Source organism: Panthera tigris, chromosome B3, assembly GCF_018350195.1.
Source record: "Panthera tigris isolate Pti1 chromosome B3, P.tigris_Pti1_mat1.1, whole genome shotgun sequence".
NCBI lineage: Eukaryota > Metazoa > Chordata > Mammalia > Carnivora > Felidae > Panthera > Panthera tigris.
Genome location: NC_056665.1, coordinates 18,099,050 through 18,126,254, shown reverse-complemented (window position 1 = coordinate 18,126,254; position 27,205 = coordinate 18,099,050). Strand labels below are relative to the sequence as shown.

The following is a 27,205-nucleotide window of genomic DNA, read 5'->3' as shown; positions in this document are numbered from 1 at the left end:
TCGGGCACTGTGCTGACACCTCAGAGCCTGGAGCCTGCTTCAGATTCTGTGTCTCCCTCTCTCTTTGCCCCTCTCCCGCTGGTGCTCTGTCTCTGTCTCTCTCAAAAATAAACAAACATTTAAAAAAAATTATAACATAACTAAAACAATTTTGAAAACAAACAAAAGTTGGAAGATACAGCACAATGTTAAAACACACACACACACACACACACACCCCTAAATCAAAGGAATAGAGTGCAGAAGTAAATCCACACACATATGGTCATTTGATAGTCAACAAAGGCACTAAGGTAATTAAAATGAAAAAGCCTTATCAACAAATGGTACCAGAACAAATTAATGAATCTTGATATTACCTCACTAAAATTACTACCACTCACTAAAATTAATTCAAAATGTTTCACAGACCTATGTGTAAAAACGAAACTATAAAACCTCCAGAAGTAAACACAAGACAAAAAATTATTACTGCCCCATGTAAAGCAAAGATTTATCAGACATACCACAAAAAGGCAAAATTGACAATTTTAGAAGGTCGACAAGCAGTACTTTATCAAAATTAAAACCTTGTTCTCTTTGAAAGACAACATTAAGGAGATAAAAATCAAGCCACATACTCAAAGAAACTAGCCAAAGTAAAATAATGAAAATAAGAAAAAGACTTCTATCTAGAATGTATAAAAATCTCTTACAGTTCCGTCATTAGAAGACAAAAAACCCAATTAAAAATGGGCAAGGGGCACCTGGGTGGCTCAGTTGGTTAAGCATCTGACTCTTGATCTTGACTCAGCTCATGATCTCCTGGTTTGTGAGTTTGAGCCCCATGACAGGCTCTGTGCTAACAGCGCAGAGCCTGCCTGGGATTCTGTCTCTCCCTCTCTCTGCTCCTCCTCCACTCTCTGTCTCTCTCAAAATAAACTTGAAAAAAATGGGCAAAAGACTTGAACATTCACCAAAGAAAACAAATGAATACCCAGTAAGCAAATGACAAATGTTTAATATCTTTACTTATCAAAGAAATGCAAAATAAAACTGTAATAAAATGCCAGTATATACCCACTAAAACGGCTAAACTTAAAAAAACTGACAATGCAGGGGCGCCAGGGTGGGTCAGTTGGTTGAGTGACCGACTTTGGCTCAGGTCATGATCTCACAGTCTGTGACTTCGAGCCCCATGTCGGGCTCTGTGCTGACAGCTGGGAGCCTGGAGCCTGCTTATGATTCTGTGTCTCCCTCTCTCTCTGCCCCTCCCCCACTCATGCTCTGTCTCTGTCTCAGAAATAAACATTAAAAAAATTAAAAAAAAAGAAAAGCTGACAATGCAAAGTGTTGAAGATATGGAGAAACTGCAACTCTCATTGCTGGTGAACTGTAAAATCGTATTACTTTGGAAAACAGTTTCAGTTTCTTATAAGGTAAAACATACACTTATGTGACCCAGAAATTTCATTCTTTGGTATTTATCCAAGAAAAATGGAAACATAGGTCTACACAAAGGCTTATACTCAAATGCAAGAGTAGCTTTATTCATTATAGCTCCAAATTTGGAGTGTCCAAGCAAGATGAATGGAGAAACTGGTCTAGACATATAATGAAATGCTAGGCAACTCTAAAAACAAACTACTCAAACTACTCAAACTACACACAAACATGGATGAATTGCAAAAACATTATTGGGGGGGGGCGGGGAGGAGCCAGACACTGGTATCATTTAATATCTGATACTAGAACTGGGGAAAAAATTACTTAGGCCCTAAAAAAACAGATTTATAAACAAATAGATACTAAGTCACAAGAAAAATCTTTAAGTCAATAAAACTTCACAGAAGGAAGCATTTAAGAAAGTGATTCTAAGCAGGAGACCAGGGACTATTCCAATTAGAGGAACTAAGGAAAGATGACACAAACATGAGTAGGTATCAACAAAAAGAGCAAAGCAGAGTGTAGGGTGGACAGATGGGCAGAACACAATTACGCACTACCTTGAAAACAGGCAAGCACTTGAATTTAATATGACAAAAAATGCAAAGATAAGAGAAAGGCCAGACTATCCTCTCAACTAGGATAATGCACAATTCCCACCTCAATGCTAAGTAAGGTTACAAAGCTGGGTTCATATACAGTCCACTAAAACACAACCTATTACATTCTTAGTGGACAAAGAAGATAGTATTGTGTCATCATGCAATAGTATACTAATGCCAAGAAATGCCCATTTTCCTCCTTGACCTTCCACCTTCATCTATTATCCTCCAAACTACCCATGAGGACCAAAATACCTCTTCACACAGCTTCTGTTTTACAAAAATACAAAAGAAAATAACCTTATTAAGAAATAATTAACATACCATATTAATTCACCCACTTAAATAATACACTTGAATGTTTTTTTATATTCCAAGGTATGTGCAACCACTACCACTATCTAGTTCCAGAACATTTTCATCATGCTAAAAGAAATATAGTACTCATTAGCAGTCACTCCCCATTCCTTATCTCCACCTATACCTGCAGCATTTACTTTTGTCTGCATAGATTTGCCTATTTTGTACATTTCACATAAATTAAACCATACAACATATGGTCTTTTGTGGCTTACTTTGCTCAACAATATTTTCAAGATCCATCCACTTTGTACCATGTATCCATACTTAATTCCTTTTTACTGCCAAATAATATTCTATTGCATGGAAATACCACATTTTATTTATTCATTCATCAATTAATGCACATTTGAGTTGTTTCCACTTTTTACCTAATACTATGAACACTAGTACACAAGTTTCTGTGTGAATATATGTGTTCATTTTTTTTTAAGTTTATTTATTTTGAGAGAGAGAAAGGGATGGGGGAAGGGAGAAGTGGAGGGGCAGAGACAGAGGGAGAGAGAAAGAATCCATGTTCATCACAGAGCTCAACACGGGGCTTGAACTCATAAACCATGAGATCATGACCTGAGCCAAAATCAAGAGTCGGACGCTTAACTGAGCCACCCAGGCTCCCCTTTACATATTTAGAGTGTCTTCAGATTTTCTTTTCTATAATCTCACTTCATTACAGTAACACCCCCCCCCCCACAGTGATAGACATACCTGTTGTTATGCCACAGGTATAAATTAGGCACTTTAAGTAATTTACTACGACCTATTTTATTCTCCCATATAACTTACCAACCCCCTCAATCTATAATCAGCAAGATTACTGACAGTTTTCACAATATTTAATATTTATTACATATCTGATAATACTGTCATTCTTCAAGTGAAGGATGTGACCTCTCAAATGCTCAAGTTCCATTTGTTCTACCCCTTAACCTTACCTTAATGGCTAATACTCCCAGTATTCCTTCTCCCAGTTGAGAACCAACAGTCCTCAACTACCCACATTTCAATAACAAGAAGCACATTTTGTCCACACACCAAAACAACAGTAACAAAAAAAGTTTAAAGATCAGCATACTGTAAAATGTGACACTAAGTAGTTAAAATAATAGCCACATAAATACCAGTTTGGTTAAACAGTCTGGTAAACCAGTAAAGTCAAACAGATGTCCATATTAATATAAATGTTGGCCAGAATCTAGAAAAGCTTGGACACTGTGTTCATGATATTCTGCAACTTCCTGAAGTTTTGAACTGGAAGAGGCCTTAGAAAGGTCTTTTTAGCGACCAAATTCTAAAGCTTATAGAAATGAAATGGAATCCAGGTGTAAAATCCAGACTACCAATCTAACCCATATTAAAATAGGATTCTCCCTATTTAAAACAAACAACAAAAACACCTGAACAAATGGAAATGAAGAAATCCAGAAGAAAAGGGCCAAACCTATAAAAGGGATTATGAGATACAAGCTTCTAGTTACAAAATAGGTAAGTCACAGAGATGAAAAATACAGCATAGGTAATAAGATATATCAATAAGATGGTAATAACCATCTTGGTGACAAGATGGTAACTACACCTATCGTGCTGAACACTGAGTAATGTATAGAACTGCTGAACACCTATTGTATACTAGAGCTAATATAACACTGTATGTGAATTGTATTTCAAATATATAAAGTTTCCATTGCAAACAACAAAAAGGGAAAGAAAAAAGGTCTTAAAGTTACCATGAAAGATGGATACCATAACTTGTGATTTCTCTTGAAAGTTATTTGATACCTCTAAAGTGCCTGATTCTGATACCCCTTCTTAAGTGAAAGAGAACGGGGAAAAGTTATAACTACTGCCCTAAGAACTGCACATTATCTACAACATAACCTAGAATAATTGTGGCAATTATAAACTACTATAATACTTTACTTCTCTGCTAAGTAGATCCACGGTTACACGTGTCAAAATTTCATCTCACAGCAGAAAAAAAAACGTTAAGAACTACTGATCTGGACCAGAAGGAGTAGAGATGTCTTAAAGGCATCGTTTTAAAAGCCTAGTTCAATCCAGATCCTAGGTTTTACACTTTACAAAGGGTCATTTGAAAGACAGGAATTTAAAGATTCATTTACGGGGCGCCTGAGTGGCTCAGTTGGTTGAGCGTCTGACTTCGGCTCAGGTCATGATCTCACGGCTTGTGGGTTCGAGCCCCATGTCAGGCTCTATGCTGTCAGCTAGGAGCCTGAAGCCTGCTTCGGATTCTGTGTCTCCTTCTCTCTCTGCCCCTCCCCCACTTGTGCTCGGTCTCTCTCTGTCTCTCAAAAATAAATAAATGTAACAAAAAAATTTTTAAAGATTCATTTACATTTACCAAGAACCTACAAGAAAAGAATGCAGGAACTAACACACCAGCATAAAAATCTTCAATGCAGCATGTATGGGTTTACTGCCCTTAGTATAAGATCAAACATGGTAACTACAGTAAGACAGATACAAAGTACTATTGGATTTCAAAAGAAAAAACTTTTTAATTGGAAAGAACCTGTTTTTTTATGGAGAGCAGAGCCTTGGAAAGGAGACTAAGAAGTGGGATGCAGAAGATACACAGGAAAACAAGAAAAGACATCTTTACCTATGCCTTCTACCTGAAAGGTATGTATCCCCACCAATTCCCTTCAAACAATCAAATTAAAGAATGAGCCTAGCATTGTGCTTTTTAAAAAGTGTTGCTGGGGAGAATTCTTTAAGGAACTAAGCTTTAGTAATGAAAAAAGACACACACATTAGCATCATTATCTTGTATGGGCATATTACAGAAGGCACTGGTTACTTCCATGCTTAAAAACTTTCAACATCTCTTCCTTGACTATAAAAAGCAAAGTCCAAACTGCTCAATATTCAAGATGGTCTCCAATCTGGCCTCAAGCCCTCTTTCCTACTTTACTTCCTTTTTTTTTTTTTTCCCTGTTTATTTATTTTTGACAGACACACAGAGCATGAGCATGGGAGGGGCCGAGAGATGGGGAGACACAGAATCCAAAGCAGGCTCCAGGCTCCAAGCTGTTAGCACAGAGCCCAACATGGGGCTCGAACTCACAAACCATGAGATCATGACCTGAGCCAAAGTCAGATGCCCAACAGACTGAACCATCCAGGCACCCCCGCCACACTTCACTTCTGAAAAGCCTTACTTTTCTTCTGAAAAGCCAAACTAAGTCTGATACATACCTCTAACTTTCCTGTCTTAGTTCCTTTGCTTCAATTGTTTGCTCTATGTGGAGTATCTTCCATATCTGTGACAATAAAACTTGACATTCAACTCAAATATCAATTCTTCCATGAAGCAGCCCCCCCCCCATCACTTCTGAACTTTCCTTCCCTGAACTCCCTAATTCATTCACTGAGTCTAAGATTTACACATCACTTGGTAATTAGCACAGCACAGCAATTAGTGGGAATTTTACCCTACCTAAGCCATTATCTCCTAGAAGCAAATAGCTATATCTCATAGGTGTTTTTATTTCAGAACCAATAATATAAAAACAACAGTTAAAGCACTGATAACAGATAAGGGATAGTCCAAAAGAGGGAGTGAAGGATCAGAGCCATGGACATTGCTTTGGGGCTACCATATTTACCAGTCAAAAGAAAAAGGGGAAGGCAATAAAAAGAAAATGTACAAAGTGCATGACAAGTCATTATTTAAGATTTGTAGAAACTATGGAGAAACAAATGAAAGCTTATAAATGAGGATCCAAAGACAACTAGGCATAGGTACTGATTGGCTTTTAAACACCATTAGAAAGCCAGGTAGAGAATTCCAAAGACGTATCATTAATAACAAAAGATTTTAATATATATGTAAGATATCTGATGCTTAAAGTCAATACACCTTTCAATCCTGGTTGGTACTTTTATTTTTTAAAAATGTACAGTGACTAGTTCAAACAAGTCCATGTCTACTCCAACAACATGAAATACTGACAAAAAAAACTTGTTAATTCTAGGAAAAGGAATGTTTTAAGGTAATAAATATTTTAAACTGAATTCTAGAACCAACGTAATTCCAACTTTAATTTCTCATGTTAACAAGACAGATAAATAGCATAAAAGACAAAAAACCCAGTAAACTTAGAGTAAACAGACTTAGTGCTATCTTATTAAACATAATAATGAGTACATAAGCAAGGAATAACCCCACACCTACCATTTACTGTAATCAAAAGACAATTGTCAAGGTCATAAAATAGAGAAAACCAAGAGAGAGCAGAAAAAGAACGAAAAGAGATACATGTAGTTTAATTTTCAAAGAAGTTAACACCTATCAGATCAATTCCCAAGTTTAAAAGTTACCTTCTCCCAAAAGTTCACATACTGGCTTGCTATTAGAATAAAGAAGTACCAAGAAGCCCTTGGCTAAATATAGGCCTACAACTCATTCATGTTATAATAAAACCAAGGCATTTCCAATATACATTCTATAAAAAAATCTTTTTGAGTTAGTAACTTTGCTTTACAGAGAAAAGCACTTAAGACTCCTGTAATACCAGAAACTGCATTTGCATGCTAATAGAATGAAGAGTATTTAAATTTGATTAGTTTATTTCTCTTACAAGGTATTTTCTAGAGTCTTTAGCTCACCAGTGGAAGCTGAATGCCTAGGTCTCTTTCTAACTAAAGGCTTTGTAGCACTGGCAGCATAATTCAAGATTTCTGCTCTTCCTCCCCCAAAAGTAGAGACTTCAGTGAGGACAACCGTGATGGTATACCTAAGTAACTCTAAAAATATTCCCCCTAAACCATATGAAAAAAAGCAAGAAAGGAAAAAGAAGTTCTATACAAAACCATGTTTTCAGCACAGCCTGAAGACAAAGACTGCTGATAGTGCAGAACAACTGTGAATGAAAACAGAAAAATCCCCCAAATCCTAGCACTTAATCTCTTAGGCTGTCACTCCACCCCTACTTGAACACAGAGGCTTGGTGGCAAGGAGGCAAGCAAAGGAGCCTCAGGGTCATTTGCACGAAAACTGAAAGTATGAAACCTTTCCTAAACCTGGATATACTGGAAAAGTGTCTGGGCAGATCAGAACACAGACTACAGGTAAGAAAGTGCAAAGTTCTGGTGATTTAAAGGAACAGGTGCCATTTAAGGCACTGGCTGCCACATAAAGGGACACAACTTTGAAACACATAGCTTCTGGGGGAGAAAACAGGCAAAAGGAAAGGAAGAGAGTTCTTTGGCAATTGGACGGTAATAGGAAACAGAACAAGGATAAAATTTAAGGTCTTGCATGATCAAAGAGAATTATAAAACTGGAAGTCTCACAACCCTTCTCCAACCATTAAAACAAAAATCAACTGAATAGGACTGTTCTATACTGACAGAAGAGGGCACCATTAAACTAGGAATACTGTACAACACCCCAATACCATAAAAATGAACAAAAGAAAAGTGAAATCCAGAAAAATCAGGAAACTGAATTTGACACTTACCAACTGAGGAAAACCCACTGCCAAAAACAAACTCAAAGCAAGAAAAAAAGGTAAGTCAATACTCCAAATCAAAGACATCCAGACAAACATTTAAGGATATGAAAACTACTTTGAATCAGCAATTCAAAAACTAAAAAAAAAAAAAAAAAAAAAAAAGTGGATAAAACAGAAAGAGAATTTTAAAAGGTGAATGAATTCAAAAAGAAATGGAGAAACTAAAATTAGAAATGCAGAATAAATTGCAAGGCATCCAAGAAAGAACAACTCAAATGAATATGAGCTACCACAGTCTACCACAAGATTTATAAGCCACATCCATCCACATTTGGTGTTATTTTCTCATCTGATTTCAAATAACTGTCTATCCACCAACTGCTTCACAATCACTCACAAGCCATACTAACACTCATATAAGAAAACTTCATGTCCTTTTCATAGTGAAATGCCATATTACCAAGTATTGCTTAACTATTCAACATGTCTAAAACTAAGCTGTTGTTCTAAATATATTAGGTCCCTCCTTACTGTGTATCACTGACAGTTTTTTTGAGTATTATTCCGCTAACTCCACTGATCCCATGAACTCCATCCATGGTTTTTACTGCATGACTTTGCATAGCATGGTGATTTTTTAGGAACACATATACTGTGTTATAGTAGAACTGAATGTGATGTGTATGTGTGGGTTAATACACACACATCTATTTTCTTAGCTCTGCTGAGAAGGCAGACACAGACAATGACACCCCAAAAGCAATGAGCACACCCAGCATCCAGATCTTGGATTCTAAATATCATCCTCCAATAAAAGGAGTCAGGGCTCTTTGGAAAAGAGAGTAATTCCAGGGTTGGGATAGGTAAAACATAAATGAGCCTGGAGTTTCTTGCAGCACCAGAAAGTAGGGAAGTTCTTTTTAAAAAAAGATGAAAGTATGCCAAAAAGACACAAGAGTCAAACAGGAGGAGCTCTCAATGGCCAAAGTTGGACAATCTGAGAAATAAAATAAATAATGATAGCATCAAATTATAATCTACAATATAAAATACCTTTGAGTCTATAATGATATAAATAAGTAACCGAATAGAGAAGTGACATCTCTTCATTAATAAGAATTCTATTTGATAAATGAGAAAGAAACCAAACAAAACCAACAACAACAAAAACAAAACAAAACAAAATTGCCATTAGGTAACTATTACAATAATACAGGTATCCCCCCACCCCAGCTTTTTGAAAATTTACATTAAGCCACTTCACTTTAGAAAGACCCACAACAGCACCTATTTTCTACCTGAGAGAAATATGGAAAGAGTTTTTTTCTTTTAAGAAAAAAGGCAAAAGACAAAGAATGAATAGAGAAAGAAAAAACAAAGAAAAAAGGCAAAAAACAGTATTCAGCATTTATTTTGCAATGAGTCATTACAGAGGCAGCACACACCCTGAGCAGCACCACCAAGCTCCTTGTTCTGGTAACTACACTCAGCATCTCTAATCTCAAGCTGCCATAGTTTTGAATTTTGTTTGTGCACATCTGTGCTTTATCTCTATTCATTCTGCACATCCATTAACATGATGTGTTCTAAGGTATCAGAAAAGCCTAAAAGAGGTTATGTTTTTAAACAAAAATCTCAAAAATTTTTCCATATAAATTAGTGGTAATGGCTTCTTTACACCATTTCACCTTTTTAGAAGGTTTCACAGGCACAATCTACTATTAGATAGTGGGGGAAAATCCTCTAATTGTTGCAGGTTAAGTTCCACCCATGAGTGCTAAAAACAAGTGAAAGTTTAAGAAGAAACAGAAAATCAACATACTCTCAAAGTATCTCCCCCATGATATTTATCATTTTCAAAGAGGAAAACTGTGACTTTACAATGGAGAAACCAGCAGAAACCACTTTATGTAATCAAGATTAACATCAGATATTGACATCATGTACTCCTGATATAAAATGTACCTCTTTGATATGCTACCATTACTTCAGTGGTTTTATTGGCAAAAACGCAAAATTCAAATTAATTTTAAGAAAGCAACAGAAACCCAAATTGGATGACATTCTACAAAATAATGACCAGTACTCCTCAGGAAGCATCTGGGTAGAAGAATGAGAAAGGAATGAATTATCACAGATTTGAAGAGACTATATAAAAAATAAATGCAATGTGGGATCCCGGGTTGGATCCTAGGACCAAAAAAAAGGTCATTAGGAAAAAAACTGATGAAGTTCACATAAGATATTTAGTTTAGCAAACAGTATATTAATTTTATGGTTTTGATTATTATACCATAGTGGCCCAACATTAGGGCAACAGTCATACTATTTTTTCAACTCTTCTCTATCTCCAACATTATTCCACAATGTATCTTTTTAGTAAAATATAAAAAAAGAAATACCCACAAAATGATTAGTTTTTACAAAATCTTACTAAGTAAATTATGATAATTCTCATGGCAATTCAAAGTATAATTCATCAATGACATATCATTTTGTTCCAATGTTAATATCCAATTCATTATACTGAAAGAACATGATTGCAATGGATTATTTGTTGAGACATAAACTGCAGAAGGATATGCAAATTCAATATCATTTTATAAAGTTTTAAAACATGAAAAACACTATATATTTTTAGCAATATAAATGGATATATGGTCTTAAAAATGAATGAATGTAATGAAAGGAATGAATGGAGCAAAAACAGACACTCAGATCAATGGAACAGAATAGAGGGGCGCCTGGGTGGCGCAGTCGGTTAAGCGTCCGACTTCAGCCAGGTCACGATCTCGCGGTCCGTGAGTTCGAGCCCCGCGTCGGGCTCTGAGCTGATGGCTCGGAGCCTGGAGCCTGTTTCCGATTCTGTGTCTCCCTCTCTCTCTGCCCCTCCCCCGTTCATGCTCTGTCTCTCTCTGTCCCAAAAATAAATAAAAAATGTTGAAAAAAAAAATTAAAAAAAAAAAAAATGGAACAGAATAGAGAACCCAGAAATGGACCCACAAACGTACGGCAAACTAATCTTTGACAAAGCAAGAAAGAATATCCAATGGAATAAAGACACTCTCTTCAGCAAGTGGTGCTGGGAAAACTGGACAGCGACATGCAGAAGAATGAACCTGGACCACCTTCCTACACCATACATAAAAATAAATTCAAAATGGATGAAAGACCTAAATGTAAGACAAGAAGCCATCAAAATCCTCAAGGAGAAAGCAGGCAAAACCTCTTTGATCTTGGCCACAGCAACTTCTTACTCAACACATCTCTGGAGGCAAGCGAAACAAAAGCAAAGATGAACTATTGGGACCTCACCAAAATGCAGGACCTCATCCTGCACAGTGAAGGAAACAATCAGCAAAACTAAAAGGCAACCAACAGCATGGGAGAAGATATTTGCCAACAACATATCAGATAAGGGGTTAGTATCCAAAATCTATAAAGAACTTATCAAACTCAACACGCAAAAAGCAAATAATCCAGTGAAGAAATGGGCAAAAGACATGAATAGACACTTCTCCAAAGAAGGCATCCAGATGGCCAATCGACACATAAAAACACATGCTCAACATCACTCATCATTAGGGAAATACAAATCAAAACCACCATGAGATACCACCTCACACCTGTCAGAATAGCTAACATTAACAACTCAGGCAACAACAGATGTTGGCGAAGATACGGAGAAAGAGGATCTCTTTTGCATTGTCGGTGGCAATGCAAGCTGGTGCAGCCACTCTGGAAAACAGTATGGAGGTTCCTCAAAAAACTAAAAATAGAACTACCCTACGACCCAGCAATTGCGCTACTAGGTATTTATCCAAGGGATACAGGTATGCTGTTTCGAAGGGACACATGCATCCCAATGTTTATAGCAGCACTATCCACAATAGCCAAAGTATGGAAAGAGCCCAAATGTCCATCAATGGATAAATGGATAAAGAAGATGTGGTATATACATACAATGGAGTATTACTCGGCAATCAAAAAGAATGAAATCTTGTCATTTGCAACTATGTGGATGGAACTAGAGAGTATTATGCTAAGTGAAATTAGTCAGAGAAAGACAAATATCATATGACTTCACTCATATGAGGACTTTAAGAGACAAAACAGATGAACATAAGGGAAGGGAAACAAAAATAATATAAAAGCAGGGAGGGGGACAAAACATGAGACTCTTGAATATGGAGAACAGGGTTGCTGGAGGGGTTGGGGGAGAGGGGGATGGGCTAAACGGGTAAGGGGCATTAAGGAATCTACTCTTGAAATCATTTTTGCACTATATGCTAATTTGGATGTAAATTAAAAAGATAAAATTTTTAAAAAATGAATGAAAAAGGTAAATCCTATTTAAGGTAATGATTACCTCTGCAGAAGAAAAAGGGCAATGGGATTCATAAAAATTCTTACATTCTTACATTACATTCACGCTCCGTTATTCACTCTGATTTTCGTATACCTGATAGGTTTCATAATTTTTAGCCACTACTGAGAAGCATTGACACTTTTAGCTAGCTGGGGCAATAGTTTCCCACTCTGTTTAGGAAAAAATGTTTCATTGTTGTGGGGTTTTTTGGTTTTTGTTTTTGTTTTTTTTTGCTCTTGTGTTTAATAGGACAATCTTACTAAGACCCTATCTGAAATTTTTCATTTCTGTTTTCCAAACCAAACAATGAAAACCTTAAGATCATCTAAAATAGGGTACTCTGCCTTAGGACACAGACCTGTCCTTGGCTATACATACATACACATACACATACACACACACACACACACACACACACACACACACACTTTCCAAATCATATCCCACCTTCACTTCCACTCCTCTTCAAACACCCATTCCATGGCCAAATCCCGAGGTCTTGTCATTACCAGGAAGTCTTCCACCTCTGACTACACCTCTTCATCCTCCAGGCACTCTCTCACAGGTAAACTCATCATAGTCCCCTCAAGCCTGCTCTTCTTCCTGTGCTTCCTGTATCAGTAAAATTACCCATTCATTCCCTCAATTGCCCAAGCCATCACTCTCAACTCCTCTTTCTCTTTCACCTTCCACATGCCCTCCCATCACTGAATCCTTCCATTATTCTACGCCCCTATATATCTCTCAAGTCCACTTATTTCTTCCATCCGCATCCTATACCACAGTCCAAGCCACCTTACCTCTTTTAACTAATTTCCTGTAACACCCTCCTAATTATTCTTCCTGCCTACCACTTTTAACTCTCTGAAGAATTCTCCACAGTGCAATCAGTATTATCTTTTGTTTTCTTCCAAGATTCTATTTAAACTCAAGTTAGTTAACATACAGTGTAGTATTGGTTTCAGGAGAGGAATTTAGTAATTCATCACTTACATATAACACCCAGTGCAGCATTATCTTTTTAATTTCCTCCCAGGCTTAAGATATTCTAATTTTCCCTCAAAGTTCAAATTCCTTAACACAGCTTAAGGGCTCTTCATAATCTGGCCCCTACTTATGTCTTCAGCTTCATCTTTCACTACTCCTACAGTGTCTGCCCTCTCTTATACTGCCTGATCCATCCATACTGTACTGAGTTTCTCCAAGCAATCCAAACTCTCTTAAGTGTATCTCTCATCCTTAACACAGCTCTGGTAAAACTACCCACCCTCTTTATAAGGCTAAATGCTCCTGAGGCTTCAAACTAAATGGAAGTGTCACTTCCTCTGGTATAAATTTTCCTGGCCTCCCTGAAACTGGGTTGATCACCCCTTCTATATGCTCCTATAGCACTCTGCATGGTACACATCAAGTGAATAGCAAAATGAATTATAAAACCATATGTCCATACTGCCATCTATGAAAGCCAAGCCTGTTCACTGTATTCCTCATTCACCTAGACCAATGGACTGAACAAATAAGGTAATAAAGACCAAACTGTGAAATAAATTGCTAAAGTAACAGTATGCTTACAAAAAATTAGAACCCAATGACTCATGGTCCAGGCACACAATATTCTTTCCACTATACTCTGTGGCACTTAATTTTACTTTCATAAACAATTCAATGCTAATTAAGCGTAAAGTAGGTAACTCAGAGTTTAAAAGGATCTAGATATCATCTCATTTTATAATTAAAGAGATGCCCAGAAAGGTTATTACTTGCTAATGAACAAAACACTATTAAACAGCAATACCAAGATGAGGTATTTTGATGTTCTTTTAATTACATACTTTAATCTCAGGAATTAAGTTTTTAAGCCTTTATTTTAAACAAAACATTTTTTAAATTTTTTTTTTAACGTTTTATTTATTTTTGAGACAGAGACAGACAGAGCATGAACGGGGGAGGGTCAGAGAGAGGGAGACACAGAATCTGAAACAGGCTCCAGGCTCTGAGCTGTCAGCACAGAGCCTGACGCGGGGCTCGAACTCACGGACCGCGAGATCATGACCCGAGCCGAAGTCGGCCGCTTAACCAACTGAGCCACCCAGGCGCCCCTAAACAAAACTTTTTTAGTCTTTATTTATACTTGAGAGAGACAGACAGAGTGTGAGCAGGGGAGGAACAGAGAAAGAGGGAGACACAGAATCCGAAAGCAGGCTCCAGGCTCCAAGCTGTCAGCACAGAGCCCAACACGAGGCTCGAACTCCCAAACCATGAGATCATGACCTGAGCCAAAGTCGGCCACTTAACCAACTGAGCCACCCAGGTGCCCCAGTTTTTAAGCTTTTAAAGTTGAAAAACTTTCAAGTTTTTCATTTCTTCTAGGATAACAATGTTATCAAAAACAGAACAAATTCACTTCAAAGTTTCCACAAAATTACCTAGAATGTTATAACAAACATAACAATATTTAATCACAGTATAAGAGTAATAAAGATAATAGCCGTTACTGTAATTATGTATCATAAGCAACACATGGGTTATCAACCATGTTCAAGGCACTGTGGAACACAAACACGGAATATACAAAGAGATATAAAACAGCATTCCTAACTCCCAAGAAGCGTACAATATGTTTTGGAAAACAAGAACCAACCATTATAGAGTTGAATAGAAAAACTAGGCAGGGGCACGTGGGTGGTTCAGTCACTTGAGCATCCAACTTCTTTGGCTCAGGTCATGATCTAGTAGTTCGTGGGTTCAAGCCCCACATCGGGTTCTGTGCTGACAGTTCACAATCCGGAACCTGCTTAGGATTCTGTGTCCCCTCTCTTTCTGCCCCTCCCCCACTTACACTGTCTCTCTCAAAAATAAACAAACATTAAAAAAAATTAAGTAAAAGCAAACAATCACTTAAATTATTAACACTTTCAAAGGAATAGACTTTTCTTCTAAGGAGTTTCAGGAATGTAAAGAGAAATGATAATCTACTGTCTGAGAAATCAGCATAAACTCAAAATGTCTTAGGTTGGTCAGCTGACAGGGCTCTGAAACAGTGAAACTCCAGTATCAAGGAGCATACCAACAACTGCCCAGTTCCTGGTTTCTAAACAGTCTTACAAGAAGAGAAAACAGAACTCCTTGAAGAAATGGCTGATTCTAGGACATGAGCAGGAAAAGCAGATGAGGAGCCTGGAATATCTTAATGTCCCAAAAGTAAGAAACTACTCCAAACATGATAGAAATGTGTCAAAATGAGGAGGCTGCAGGATTTCCCACTGACCAAACCTGAGTTAATCTGGAATACCAAAATACTGATAGTAACAGAGTATAATCTACTTAATAAAAAAAGACTATGAATTTATATTGATATTAAGTAAGCAAATGAGAAGGAAAAGCTCTTCTTTACAACAGATTGCCAACTAATAAATGCAGATGAATAGCTAGACAAACACCATTTTGGAACCAATGAGTAATAACAGACTCAGGCAAGAATCAGCAATGAATTATGTGAACGTTTTGGGGAGGACAGAGCACTTACACGGTCTGAAAATGCTTCCCCACAGATTATTCAATAACAACAATGAGGACAATGATAACTTTTATACAGAGAAATCTGGCAGGCAAACCTTAACTAAGTGATCCAAGTAAACATTACCATCAGTTTGACATCATATTGCCTCCTGATGTGATGCACTGAGGGTATATCATCACTTATTTTGTATTGCTGCCAAAAATGCGTAACTTGAATCTAACAAAGAAGCAATATGACAAACCCAAACTGATGACATCCTACTAAACAAAGGGCCTGTACTCTTCAAAACTATTAATTTCAGGAAAAAGAAAAAAAGGTTGAAAGACTATTTAGAAAAAAATGCTATTAAAATATATTATTGGCACAACTGAAGAAATTTCAACATGAACTATAGACTAAATTACAGTATCAGTATTAAGTTTCTTGAATCCATCATACTATTCTTACATGTTATATAAGAACATGTCTTAATTCTTAGGAGATATCAACTGAAGAATTTAAGGATAAAGGACCATGATGTATGCAACATATTCTCAAATGATTCAATAATAAAATTATAAGAGGAAGAGGAAGAAAAAGGGAAACAGGGAGAAAAGGAGGAAGAAGGAAAAAGATCAACAGAATGGATTCTTGCTATTACATGTTAATGTTCAATGACATTGTATAATATTAATATGTTTTCCTTGTTAGAAAGGTACACAATGCATTAATGCAAGATTCCATCTATCCCCTAGACACATCTGTAAGGTTTTGCCTCAAATGATTTGCCTCTGATTTTAACTGAATAAACTTGCATCTAGAGCATACTCCAGAAGATGTAATCAAGGAGCTTAAAGCTATAAATAAAACAGTAATATCTATTTCCAGACTTCAGGCCCACTCTGCAAATATAAAAAATGATAAAGCAATTGTGCTAAACAGTAACAATTAGTGTCTCTAGGTGACCAGTATATGAGAGTTCACTGTACTATTCCTGAAACTTTTCTGTAAATTTTTTCAAGACAAAATGTTTTGTTAAAAAACCTGCCAATGCTGAAACTTTACTTTGACGGAAGTCATTTGTGAAAAACAAAATCTTAACTCCCAGATTCTTCTCTCCTTTTCCTTTCATAATCCATGTCAAATTAAGTTTAATACTGTTATGAAAAAAATTTTCAGTATTAAGATAAACATTTTACTAAAGCAGTCCCCAAATGTTTTAAAAAGCCCATTTATAAATCCACTGTGTATAATGTGCAATGATTTTCACTATTACAAATGGTGGTTAAGTTCCTGATATTGGCCACAAAAGCTCTTTGATAAATCTTTAGCAATACAGCAGAAATGGTATATGTGAAATACAATACTATGTTAACTTGCACATCTCCCTAGCCTTTCTGAAATAATATGGAATCTGCTGGATAAGATGGAGAGAGAGAATGTTGGTTAGTAAGGAACAACCAGTAACTAATTGTAATTTCTAACACCGTTTTTACTAGGTTACACATTTGAAACTGGAAATAGAGCCCTCAGACAAGATGGCTACTCGCTGTCCAGAAAGAAGGCACACGGAATCTCAGGAAATGCCACTTGTGCTCAACAGCTCTGGGATTCCTGTCCTGACCCAAAATGATGACGACAACATGTTAATATGTATAGAAAATATGTAAGGCAGTACTTTATAGTGAAAAGTACCTTTATAATTTTGAAAATCTGATGTGGGTACACTGGTTTGTGGTCAGTCATTTTAGTTGATTAAGACAACTTCCATTCACCATTTACTGAACATTCACTATGTACCATGATAGACTGGTAGGTCCTGGGCATACACAAAGAACAAAATAGTCCCTGACACAAGAACTCAGCACAGAAGAAAATGACGTCAATTATAATCCTTTAAATCTAAAAATGGAATTACTCTTCAAATTGTGTCTGTATCGAGAGCAAGGGAGACAAATTTTGTCTAGAGACTAAAATTGGTATCATACCTGACACCTGAGCCACAACTTAAAGGTAAGAGCATTCCAATCTCCAGCAAAAACATGAACAAAGATACAGAAGCATTAATTCAAATTTTTCTGTCTTCCGAGTATCCGACAGTGTGCTAATGCCTGTGGAGACTGTTATCAAGAAGACAGACAAGGCCTCTGCCTTTAAGGAGTTTACATTCAGATAATGGACAAATAAGGAATAACAAAACATGTACAAATTATAGTGTCTTGAAGTAAGTGAGATGCACAAAAGAGTAACTATCAGAGTGCAACATTAAAAAAGGTGTGCTGGGTGACAAAGTGAGACTTGGGCCATATTCCAAAGGGTTTGGCCATGCAGCCTTCTGAAGAGCATTTCAAGCAAGTAGTGCAAAAAGTGCAAAAGAACCTAAAATAGGAAAGGACATATAAGGTTTAAAGAACGATAAGAGGACTGTGTGGCTGGCACACAATAAAACAGGGGAAGAACAATGAGAAGGAGAAAGATTATTCAGGGCCATTCAGGCCATGGAAAGAAATACAGACTTTATTTGAAGAGGAATGGGAAGTCATCGGAAGATTTTAAGCAGAGTAATGACATGATTTAGGATATTAAAATGATCCCTACAGCTGCTATGTGAAGAACCAACGTCTGAGGAGCAAGAGAAGAAGCAAGCCCAGTTAGGAAGCTACTGCAGCAATTCATACAAGAGATAATAATGCCTTGAAATAAAGAGGGGGCAGTGAAGACTAGAATGGTAGACTGGCGCAAGATAAATTCTTAAGGTACAAGAGAATGTATGGATGGACTGGATTTGAGAGAAAAGAAAAGAATCCTGGCATTATCTTTTAAGTTCTCGACATGAGTACTGCCATTCACGGAGATGGGTAAGGGCCAGTAAAGACATCAGAGTCTGGGGTAAGAGGGGGAAGAAGGTTGGGGGAGAGGAATAGATAACTATATTTCAGTCATATGGTTAACATTATGTTTGAGATTCCAACTAGATTTCCAAGTGAACATCAGGCTCGGGAAAATTCTGGGGTAAAAAAATAAAAGTGGGAGTCATCGGCATGAAAATATATGGCATTTTCAGGGAAGAGCAAACAGCTGGCCTTAACTGGGTCACAGAAACTGAAGGGTAGTGGCTGACGATGAGTTTGGAGAGACTAGAATCATTAAAAAGTGAACCATGATGAATTAATGCCAACAACAGAAGTAACAGCAACAGTAACAGTAGGAGAAAAAAAAAAAAAATTAGGTAGCCAGCATTGTGCTAAAGGCTTTATAATAAACATCTCATTTAATCCTCTCAACAACCCTATGAAGTAGGTAATATTATAATCACTATTTTATACACTGAGCCTCAAGAAGGTTGAGAAACTGCCAAAGAACACAAGGTGCTAGAATTGGGTATTCTAACTTAGGCAGTCTTCAATCTTATCCTTTAAATTACTGCCTCTCTACTGATTTTATGTGCCTTCAAAGTTTTCCTTAAAAGAATGACATTTAGATGTAAATTTTAGAAATATAGTCCCCGTCTCTATGTAAAATGCGAATGGCTAGGGAATAAGGTGAGACTTGTAAGCAAGAGCACCAGAGTTTTACTAAACCAAGAGTTACAAGTTATTTTACCAGGTTACATAAAGAGTATCCCTTTGTTTCAAGAGTCACAAATCATACCTCAAACTAATCCAAGTCAACCTGCATATGCATGGTGCTTGTAACAAAAATAACCTGGTAAAAAGGTCCAGCTCATGCAGTATAAATTTGCGCTCCAATACCAAAATATTTCCCAAAACATGTAACTTTACTGATGGTTGAATTATTTTTTAAGTTCATAAAGTTTACATTTTTGTATAAGGAAGAAAATAAAATTAGTATTGATTCAAAACAAGATGTGCCTTCATATTTATTAAAAATCTGATCAACTAGTGTGTTTTTCACCCATGTTAACAACTCCTCTGGCTTTCAGCATCATCACTTAGGAAACCAATAAAGTAAATTACCTGCTGTCATATACTAATGTTCAAACAGTTGATATTCCACCTCACAAACCAGCTAATTTTTTTTAACTCACCAGTTTATGATTTCAAGTGATTAAGACAATTCAATATTAAATATTTAGTTTAGTAAATATCAATTAAACTCAATAAATACAAATATTACTAAAATCAGTAAATAAACATCCAAACAAAAATACAGTATTTATTAAATATATGGCAACACATATGCTATACAAGAGATTAATAAATGAGTTTATACTCTTAATTATAACACACTGGACACAGGTCCATTTATTAAAGATTACAGTGATAAAGCATACACAGATTAAATCATTTAGTTCCACAGAGCAGGTAAAATGAAATATAAAAACTTACAGATACCCAATAAAGAAAGGCTATTTTTAAAAATATACCTATTCCAGGTAGGAAATAAAAATATTTTTCTAATTTCAAATTTTAAATACTGTATCTTGAAGACCACTCGCACGGATAATTCACAAAAAACATATTTCAGTGAAGAGTAGGGAATATACTTACATTGAATTCTAATTTTTTTTTAATATTTAGAGAGATTATGGAGGTTACAATCAATGATTGCAAATCAAAAACCTAATGTAGACTGGCCAACTAAACATTTTATATATAATCTGACAATAAATTTAAAATTCTGGGATTTGGGGGCTCCTGGGGGGCTCAGTCGGTTAAGTGTCCAACTTCAGCGCAGGTCATGATCTCACGGTTCAAGCCCCGTGTTGGGCTCCGTGCTGACAGCTCAAAGCCTGGTGCCTACTCCAGATTCTGTGTCTCCCTCTCTCTCTGCCCCTCCCCTGCTTATACTCTGTCTCTCTCTCTCTCTGAAAAACAAACATTAAAAAAATATATATTTTAAAAAATGCTGGGATTTTTCTGTTCCAAAAGTAAATGAGCAATCTCCTGCATTTATACATTATATGAAGTCCTCTTGGTCACAGACGGAGGCATCGGATACAGCACTTTTACAGTCTTCATAGGAAATAAGGGAAAATGTATGGAGAGGAAGGGGTGTACAGAGGAAGGGATGAAGGACATCAGGCGATATGCACTTTTGTACATTAAGCCTCAGGTAGTGTGCTAAGAACTCTCACTCCCATTATTTCATTTAATGCTAACAATTCCATGGGGCAGGTAGTATAACTCCCTCCCACTTTACAGAAGACATCTCATAAGTGACACCTTATGAGTAAGTGGCGGAGTTGGGATCTGAACCAAGATGTGATGACAAAGTCTAGCAGCCTTCCTTTATGAGGACTTGCAAACACAGCAGGACGTGTTAAAGTGTTCTTTTGCAGGAGGTTATCTAACTAGATTGATTTTGCAGGAGGTTATCTAACTAGGCACTCACTTCTCAATTTACTAAGAATGTACACAGATTTTCTCTCTCATCTAGAAAAGAGCAATGATCATTTTCAACCCACAAAGCAGTATTTTCAGTGCTCCATCACTGCTAAAAGAAAACTTCAGCTAGACTTTGTAGCATTCATATGCACCATGAGCACCTCTTCAAAAAAAAAAAAAAAAAAAAAAAGTACAGTCTAATTACAAGACAAAATACATGAAACTGAAAATGCCCAGAGAAAATTCAAGACCATCAACATTGTATGTTAGACTAAACTCCTCTTGCCAGACTTACAAGCAGTGAAGAGAGTGAAGAAAAAAAAAAAAAAAGGTGGCCTTCCAAAACCTGACTGAAAGGCATGCTACTTCTCAAAAACAAATTGCTTAGTTTCCTCCTCCTAAATCAGAACATAAATCTTTTAAAAGACTTCTGAAGTGTTTCAAACTTCAGAATTATTTTCTAATAGAAAACACTTTTATTATTACTTAACCACCCTCAGAATACACTGATATTCCTCTTGGTAGCCAAATATTGCTACTTCTTGCATATTAATAAAATTAATATTAACCTGTACTGCATCCTATACAAAACTATAATGCAATTGCTTTGAAAAATAAAACATCACCACCAGAAAACAACTCAATACCTTTAAAAGACTATTTCCGGTTGCATTTACAAAAAACAATCTTTGTCACACATACCCATTAAGGAAACATAGAAACTCTTAAGCATTTGGAAGGAGATTATTCTCAAACCATAATTCAGCATAGTGACATTACAATTATCATTTCAGAGCCCCAATGAGCTATTTTCCTTCCACTGGGCACCCCCCACCTCTCACTGCCTCCCTCAAGAATTTAAACTTTTGCTAGGAAGTAATTTATGGGGTTAAACATAATTTTAGCCCCTCTGTTCCAATATGAACAAAACCATGGTTTTATATATAACAAAATGTGAATCAAATGAAACAGATATGCAAATAATTACGTTTAGAAAAATATTTTTACTCATAATTGCTGACTGCTTTAACGAACACGTTTCTATTGGAAACACTTCCAACACTATTGTTAAAAACTAGGTCTGTACAAAGTATTTAAATCACTAGCTTTAGCTCTTCAGAGTTTAATTATAATACCATTATCACAACTTTTTACAGTGCTCACTGAGAATTAAGTGATTCCAGAACCAATTAGTGTATCATTACACACACTAATCTTAATAATTTATAGGACACAAGTGTTCCTTATGTTTGTTATAAAGCCTAACTAAAATTGGCATCCCTTTTAATTTAAACACCTTGTGGACTTTTTTCCTAAAACAAAAGTTGCCATTTGGTAAAGACTGAACCGTCCAAAAATATACCCAAAAACAAAAATGTACATACAAAAGCCATAACAGCACAACACAGCTATTTAATCCTCACTTTCTAAATTCATACTAAAATAGATGCCATTTTTGCGTTTTCAAAAAAAGATTTTTTTTCAAGCTATTTTGTTTACCTTTTCCACAGACTGTTCAAGTACTGCCAAGGTAACAGATTTTAAAACTGACAACTGGAGCACTTGGCAATTGCCAAAACAACACAGCTGGATTCTTAAAGGGAAAGTACTCTTGTGTAACGTACACCTAATTACAGCTTTGGAGAACCTTCTCTTCATATAGTAAAAGATGATACGAGACACGGGGGAAACAAGCTGTGCTAAAAAAAATAAAAAAAATAAAAAAAAAAAAAAAACTTGAAAAATCTTAGACATTTGTTCAAAAATACTTACACCATTGTCAACACGTCACAGCCAGCCTTTCAAATAGCGCATTAATTGCAATACCAATCTTACTGTCAACTAAAATGCAGGTCAACGCTGCCGCAATTCTTCAGTCTACACGCGGTTTCCCTGCTGGACCATGACGGCGTGGGGGGGGGGGGGGCTCGCTTCGTACCACTGGAGCCACACTTCAGGTCTGAAGAATGTTTTTATAGTCACACTTCCACGGGGAGGGAGGGGAGATCTGTTTTTCTAATTCAGAGATGCTCACCTCTTCCAAACTTGTTTGCACTACCTCACCTACCGACTTAATCCCCGCTGTTCGAAGACAGAGGATATCGAACTAAAAGGCAAAGTTTCTACCACATAAAACCTTTCCTGGGAGCCGGGATCTACCGGGATGTCAGGGGTAGCTAGCTGTTCCCTCTGTAGCCTCCCCTTCCCCGCGACGTCTCCCAGAATCCGCGGACGTCCGCACCCCGCAGGTGCCCCCGGCCCGGGCCGCCCCAAATACCGACCCCACCACTGACATCTGTACACACGCGCCCAGAGTTCGGACCTCAATGTTCCGCCCGCTTCGACCAACCTTCTCCCAAAGCAGAAGTGGGGGAACTTCTTCAAGTCCGACCAAAGCGCAGAGCGCCCTCGGCACGAGGGGCAATCCCTCTGGGGAGACCCGGGCCGCGGAGGGCAAGAGGGAGGAAACGGGCCTTCGGGCGGAACCCCCGGAGAGACTCCGGGCCCCCAGAGAAGTCCCTCAACTTTCAAGAAGGCGCCGTCCACCACCGCCCCCCAGCCCCAAGCCCCGTGCGCGCACGGGGAGGCTCCTCGCGCCGAACCCGCGCGGCCGCGCCTCCCTCCGCCGGCCCGCGCGACAGCGGTCAGACCCCGGGCCCGCCCTCGGGGCACCCCGCCCCCACCACCGCGGGCGCCTCGCCCCTCCACGCAGACCCCGCGCGACCACCCCGCGCCGCCTCCCCGCACCCCACCCGCCCCGCCGCCGCGCGCCCGCGACCACGGCCCCCTGCCAGCCGGACGCCGCCCTGCCCTGCTGTCCCCGGAGCCCCGCGGGCGCCCCTGCTCGGCCGCGCAGCCCCCCGCCCCAGCGCCCCCCGGCCCCTACCCGGGCCCCTCGCCGAGACGCCGCCCCCTCCGGCACCGTCGGCCCGGTGAACGGAGCCCCGCCGCCGCGGCCCTCACCGTGTCTCCGGCGCAGCTGACGGGCGCGCACACGCTGCAGCCCGGGCCAGCCACCAGCGCTCCGCGCCGCCCGGAGCCGCCTCCTTCAGCCCGGGACTCGCCGGGACATCCGCGCACGGATCCCCACACCGGGGCTATTTTTAGGAGACAGGCCCCGGCCAGACCGGAACTCGTTCCTGCCGCCGCGCGTGCGCACTACGGCCGCGGTCCTCGGTGTCCCTCCGCCAGCCTCGCCTTTCCCTCCCTTCCCCTCGGCTCCCTCTCTCTCTCTCTTTTCCCTTGAGGTTTCTCTTCAGCGCTGACTTATCCTCTCGGTGGGTCCTAGAGTACTTGGAATGGGAAAGACGAGGGTACGGGCAAAGAGAGTCAGTGGAAGCAAGCGCTACTCCACAAGGACGCGGGGGGCGGACTATGTTTTTCCGGGTGGGTGAGGAGACGGATCACCCGGCACAGGAAGGAGATGACGGCGGTTTGGCGCCGGGGCTACAGGCTGGAGCTCGCTTCCCTGTGAAGAACCGTGTTCTCCTGGAAGGGATACTGGTCACTTGATGAGGGCTTAGGCGCCTCCCAGGGCGGGGCGGCCCGGCGGCGTCGCGCCCTACAGCCCCAGCCTCCCCCCGCCGCTGCCTCCTTGACCAGCCCGCGGGGGCCGGGACCAGGAGCGGCTTCAATGACGCGGCGCGTGGCAAATCGCCGCGCGTGGCCGCCGGCTCCAGCCAACCGGGGACACCGGGGGGCGGGGCTCCGGGGGCGGGGCCGGGGCTCCGGGGCGCGAGTTCGGCAGACGCCCGGAGTCCGGTGCCAGGCAGGGTCCTCCGGGACGGCCCAGACGCCTCCTGCCGAGTTCCTGGGGCCGCGCCAGCACCCGTTCCCTCCCGACCCCCCCGCAACCCCGCCCCGCGGTCGGCCACACTGGCCCCCTGCAGACCTCTGCTCGCCACGCACGCGCCCACGCCCTCATTGTGGTCAGGGCCGCACCTGTGCTCGCGTCTGGGCGGCCGCCCCAGTCACCCTCACTGAGCAAGCACAATGGGACTTCGGTCCCTGGCGCGCCGTGGCGGCTGGGATCTGGGCCCAGGCCGGGAGGGAGTAGTACTTGAAGGGGCCTGGAGTGGGCGACCCCTTTCAGGCTGGCGAGCCAAGCGCCCCCGGTCCCGGGAGAGACACAACCTCCTAGTAATAGCCAATTACTAATAGGCATCAGTAGCCTACTGCTTGAGCGCCAAACTGTGCGCGGAACGTTTTGCATCTGATAGCTTATATATTCTTCACAACATCCCCATGAAGTAGATTCAGTTTCTATTCCCATTTTACAGAAGAGGAAAGGGAAGCTGAGCGCTAAAGTGACCCTTTGAGGTCACAGCTTAAGAGGAGGGCACTGAGGACTTGAACTCCCAACCACTCTGCATACTGTCTTTTCTGAAAGAGGTGCAAAGGAGATATGCTTGGGACTGCCCTTCTGTTTTGTGGGGTTATTGGTTTTGTCGAGCCATTGTTGGTCCCTGCATCTTGAAGTCTGCTAACCTTTGGAGAGTTTCTACAGCCACACTGCCTATTTCTGCACCCAGAGGTGCCTATGCAGTAAACCCAGAGCCAAATGGTTATTTTCATTTGAAAGAGAAACTCAGTACCGCAGCACTTTGAAACAAAGTGACTGGGGTGGCTAAGCAGATGCGCAGAGGACGGGCAAAGGAACTGGGAAGTTACAGAGGAAGCTGGAGGCTCGCAGGCTTCCTCTCTCAAGGACAGGGCAACGTACTGGGGAGAACCCAACACAAAAGCGGCACATAAACACCAGACACTGGAAAATAAATCCAGAGTTCTGCTCAGAGTCCCACAGTATCACTTTCCAGAAGAGCCAGCAGCAAGGACTATAGGGAAGTTTTGAAACACATTAAAATTTGGTGTAAGTCAAGGACTATAGGGAAGTTTTGGAAGCACATTAAAATTTGGTGTAATTCAGCAAGTCATGTGCAAATGCATGTTTTTTAACCTGCCAGAAGCTGCAAAGGCAGCTGCATTTGACTTCTTTGCTCCACGAAAATAGAAGAGTTTGATACTTTTACTTCAAAGCCTAGGCTCTGAGGTGGAGGGGACAGTGATCAGTAGCTCCGTCATTCCCACCTGCCCTTCACCCTGGAAAAAAAGGGGCCATGTAGAACAGACTTCCATTACTCCACCTCATGACCATCCCAGGGCACAGAAGACTAGCTCAGACTGCCTGCCTTCTCATTCAAATGTTGTAGGTCACTCCAGAGAACCAGAGAGCTTGGTCATGGCTCCAGCCAAAGTAGAAATGAAAAAAAAAAAAAAAATGTTTACATCACCTAAGAGAGTGCCTCTCTCCCCACCTCCTGCTTGTCAAAGCCCTTGTCTGAGAATTTCAGGGTATGATAAGAAGAAAGGAAAGCAGAGGAAGAAAATGGAGAGAAATAAGAGTAAATTTAAAAATTCTAGAGCACAGCTATAGTAAAATACAGTCGCAAAACATAATCACTATTTGTAATTAAAATAATCAGTTTTAGGAAATCATCACAGCTTCTGTTCAGGTCTCAAAAGTACATATCTGAAGTTCAGTGTCTCCAGCAACTTCCAGCACTCAGCTTGGCATAGACCATGTGTGGAACACTTACATGTGTCATTGGCTTGGAAGGAGCTTATGACAAGCAGCATCTTTGAGTCCTCCAGCTCTTTCTGGCCTGCTTAAAGCACTCTGGAGGCCAGGAATGTCTGAACTGAAAGGGCTTAGCAGCATTGTAGTAGGCACTGTGAAATGGAGGTGAGGAAGAGCAACACTTCCTTCAACTGGGCTGGCGGGCCCTGGGAGACATACACCTTAAAACTCAGCCTGCTAACCACCAAGAGGGGGTTCTGAGGGCACTAGGAAAGCACAGAAGATGGTTCCTTAGAGGAGGCAGTCCCATAGTGAATCTCCAAAGTGTCCAGAAGGATGAAAATGAGGCCCTCTCGTTGTGTCTTGATCTGAAGAACAAAGGTCAGGCTCCCTTGGAAGCAGGGATCCCTGACCACCTGGCAGCCTTGGCCTCACCTCTTCCTGCCAGACCACTCACTAGCCCCATTCAGAAATCTAAGAAGTTCCTCTGCATACACCAAGCTGTTTCTTTCTGTGTGCACGGTAAACCCCCTTTATCTCCATC

At 39.9% G+C, this 27,205-nt stretch overlaps 1 protein-coding gene across 6 annotated transcripts in view; it reads right to left on the bottom strand.

Moving 5' to 3' along the window:
- Positions 1-24,628, bottom strand: part of MEF2A (myocyte enhancer factor 2A) — a 160,721-nt gene extending 136,093 nt beyond the window's left edge. For 4 of the 6 annotated variants that reach the window (XM_042988173.1, XM_042988175.1, XM_042988170.1 and 1 more), the window contains exon 1: positions 24,048-24,628. The gene's annotated coding sequence lies outside the window, so the exon portion shown is untranslated. Of the gene's footprint in view, positions 1-14,877; positions 14,945-23,433; positions 23,490-24,047 lie in introns of those variants that run through there. The other 2 variants (XM_042988172.1, XM_042988171.1) reach the window with 2 other exon arrangements.
- Between the last annotated feature and the right edge of the window lie 2,577 nt (positions 24,629-27,205).